Below are 4,455 nucleotides of genomic sequence, written 5' to 3' on the forward strand. Positions count from 1 at the left end.
CTAGCCGGTGATGTGGTAAACAATAAGACAGAAACCAGAAGCCAGCATAAGCCCTAATCCGAAGCTTTTGTATGGACCGAGTCAAAGCATTACTGAGGGACAAACGGTGCTTCATGGATTTATTCTCTTTTAAGAAACCAAAAGAAAGGGGGTAAAAATAGAAAGAGGGAAAGACATGTGGTGTTGGCCACCACCTGGTGAGATGTCATGTACGATTAAGTGTGTGTTTGTCTGGCACACTTCATGCTGTTATCAAGTGCGGACAGCTCAGCGCAACCACTACACTGCATACTTTTCTTATGCTAATGACTTCATTTGGATAGACCCCTCCTCACTGTTGCTGTACATCTTTCCATCCTGCCCACCTTTTCCTGTAGCATGCCCACCTGTACCACTTTCTAAATCCTAAACTAACAACAGCCTACGCAGGGTGTAGGGTCTCAAAAACCATATAACCAACCTTCATATGCCAGACTCCCCAAGGTCAAAGGGTCAAAGATTTAGCATAATTTATCATATCAGTGCGAGATATTCACGGCAGCCACGCGTAGCCCGTTCATGCTCCTGCTGCCTCTGATTAGCATCTCATTTCACAGGCTTGATTCTTAAAAAGCCCCCCTTACGCTCCCTTTCCACCAACATGATGGCTCAGTTCCTGCCCTGTAGAAACAGATGCTCACCCAAAATATTATACAGCGACCGTGTCAAACTGACAGCGCAAACCACAACAGGGGGGAAAGGTGTCTTAGTCAGCAAATGTTTGGATGTGGCATTCTGCGTTTCACAATATTACAAACAACATGCTCATAACATCTAAGCATTATGACTTATAACTTTGGTTGCAGTTAGGTTATGCTGCAGTACAACTTTCGAGACACAATACATGAAATTAAAAAATAAATAAATTATATTTTAAATACACTATACAATTATTTATATTTTAAGCATTGATTATGCAAAAAAAGCAACCAATTTGTAAATATTAACCTAGACTACTGATTAATTTTTTTTTAAAGACTCTCTTATGCTTACCATTTATTTTGTCAAAAATAAAACAGCAATATTGTGAAATATTATTAAAATGTAAAGAACAGTTTTTTATTTTATAATGTAATTTATTCCTGTGATCACAAAGCTTCCTGAGCCATTACTCCAGTCTTCAGTGTCACATGATCCTTTCAGAAATCATTCTCATATGATGATTTCTTATTATTATCAATGTTAAAAACAGGATTCTTTGATAAATCGCAAAAATATAAATGTCTGTCCTTTCACTCAATTTTTTAATCAGTTTAATTAATCCCCTTTCTAAAAAAATGTTTCTTTCTTTTGAGTTTCTTTCAAAACAAATCTTACATTATATAATCGCAAAAGAATAATATAATCTCCAAAGAAAACAGAATTTTAGTGACTTTTATCCTTCATCACCTACATGCCATACCCAAGGTTAAATGCATAGCATTAAAGTTGTTCATTAGTTACTCACTCTCATGTCATATGGAACCCATATGTTTTTCTGTCTTTTGTGGAACACAAACTCTTTTCCATACAATGACAGCGGACAGTGATTCTCAGTATCAGCCTGAAAAATGACAAACATGCCATGCAACTTATGCACTATTTTCCATATTTTTACAATAAAGGGGTTAAAAATATCTCTACAATATATATAAAAAAAACTCAAATATATAAAATATGGCTATGTTTTTGTGTTTTGAGTCATTCACAGATTTGACGGTATTGAAGTATTGCTGAGGCTTTGACAGAATGTCATTAAAGCACTTTTTTGGGGGATAAAACTGCTAGAGCAACATCTCCCTTATGAGCGTGCCCTGGTTTCACAGCTATTTATTGTTACTTTGCAACCTGACTTTGTGAGCGAACGATTCAATAAGAGAAAAACCCACTCAGATGAATTTCTCTGCCATGTCGAGTAAAGAACTGCATGTGGAACAGTGCAATGGCGGCTGTGTGAACATTAGTAACTGAATCTATTTGAGTTTATCGGAGAATCAAGAGCGCCGCAGACCTGTGATAGATGAGCAAATCTAGTCGGCCATTAAAAAGTCATTTCAGAGACAGATAGCTAGCAGGTTCCCCTCTAAATGTCTACTGCGGGAAAGCATACTTTAATGGCGCGCGCGAGAAAACAGAAACAATATAGCCTATTTCCAGAAATAGAAAGATAACAGGTGATGTCCTGCGGTTTTGCATCTAATGGGGTTCTTAAATGAAATACAGATAGAAGATGGCATGTATCCACGGCAGAATTTGCTGCTCCAATCTCTCAACGCTCCCATGCTAAGGGAGCGAATTGTCTTAAGGAACACCGTAGTGGTTTTAATGAATCGGAAGCGAGCACTAGCCCGTACTTTCTCTGATTCTGGGAGACCATTATAGCTGCCTCGACCTGCTTCACTGGAGAGGGACAACATGACACACAGTCAGTGAATCTCTTAATGGCTCAACTGAAAAATAATGATAATGCCGCTACAGGCTAATCTTCTGTGAAAAACATTCATGAAATCTGAAGCAAACAATATCTATTTAACAAGAATCATTTATTCATTATCGTCTTTGCTCTTAAAGAGGCTTGGTGATATTTTAAAATTACAACAACGTCCTAACACATTAGCAGCAGCCAGAGAAAGGTGCAGCGGATGTGAGGCTCTGTCTCTTTAAGAGGAAATCACAGCTCCGAGCTCATGAATAAAGATGAGCTGGCCTTTCTCCGCATACATCATAGATCATGTATCAGCAGAGCCCATCTATCAGAACACAAGAGGAGCTGAAATGCTCATAACGGCCCTGCGCTGCCCAGCATTAAAACCAATGAGATGGGGGAAGGGTCTCTCTGAAGGTACCACAATCCACTTTGTTTCGAAACACGGGTGGGCTTGGCATTTCATGCAATTTTTACAAATGATCTCCGTGTTAATATGTCGACATGCAAAACCAATGACGCTATTGCATCTTCAATGTATTAGGTCTTGGCAATTACAGAAATGATTCTCCATTAAGCAGGAAAACACGTGGTCTGCTGCACTACGCTGTTTAAAAACGCATGAAACGCAAGTAGTTTTGCATAGCATTCTCTCAAAGTGCCTTACAGAAAAGAGAAAAACTAGAAAACCTCTTCAAGTCATCTTCCAAAGAACAAGCTTTCATGCACAAAAAACGCCTGACGCATCACATTTAGCTTTGACGCCAAATATGCACGAGGCAGGATCTCCATATCCCATCCTGCTTTTTCATTTTAAAATCTGCTGCTCGAGAAAGATCCAATCTCTCTGATGCCATAAAAAAACACGGTCGGTTACAGCTTCTATTCACACAGGGCCGTTAATATTAATAATATCATCCTCACTCAGAGGAAACTCATCTGGCTAAATGTCACAAGTTTAATTAATGACTGGTCCGGGCTGACCTCGGCTGAGGAGGAGGGAGTCTTGCAGACCCTAATGCCATGCAGGCAAACTGGAATAATTTAGCATGTTAAACGCAAAGTCAATTAACCTTCGTCGGCAGCCAATGCCGTGCAGCCCCCACTCGAACCTGCGTCACGCCACCCTGATGAAGGAATACGCAGATGCACGAGTCATTAGTAGGAAATGGTCTCTGTTTTCCGCAAAGCCGCAGACTAATTGTACAATAAAAAACAATTAGTGCGTATTGATTCGTTTACGCCGTGATTTACCTCAGCTCAGTCAGGATTATGATGCGCAGTACAGGTAAGTGCTATATGAACACGGCTGTGAAGCTCTTTGGGTGCGAATACCTCTGGAAAAAACCTCACTCGAGTTCCCTTTTCCTGCTTTAAATATGCAGCAAAGCCTAATTAAAATATATGTTGAAGCCCTGGAATAGTGGCCATAATAACTGTCCAAAATGAACCCTCGAAACGCAATCAAAAGCTCTCGTGGTTCTATACAGTGCTGCCCATCACCCTCCTGTACCTCTCTTAATGAGATGTGCAGAAATCATTCAGAGACTTGATGTGATTTAGTCCTCATCTCCCAGCACGATACGCAATCACACAAGCTCTCGGCTTTTTACTTTTCTGATTAACCCTGTGCATTACATATATTGAGCACAAGTCAACACTGTTATCAATGCGGTCTCTTGCTAATACACATGAACTTGAATCTCAGTTTGAACTTTAGCTGCATTGATTTTGTCTCGTTTAACCTCCATTGATTTCTAGTGCTTTGGCTGATTGCCCGTCTCCTTTACACTGCCTCAGCATAGTAGGGTGCATGCAATCAGATTAAGGACATAGCAGAAACGCACATGATCAAATCACAGAACTTCGATCACTACAAATTTGGTGTGCATTTTCAGTGAAAATGTGTTACTTGCAACCTACAATCTGTCAGGCACGCGAGTCAAAAAGTCTTTTAAAAAGACGGAGATTCCCTGGGTGCTCCAAGGACCATAAAGACATGTCAAATTATT

This window comes from Barbus barbus (assembly GCF_936440315.1).
Source record: "Barbus barbus genome assembly, chromosome: 23".
NCBI classification, from domain to species: domain Eukaryota; kingdom Metazoa; phylum Chordata; class Actinopteri; order Cypriniformes; family Cyprinidae; genus Barbus; species Barbus barbus.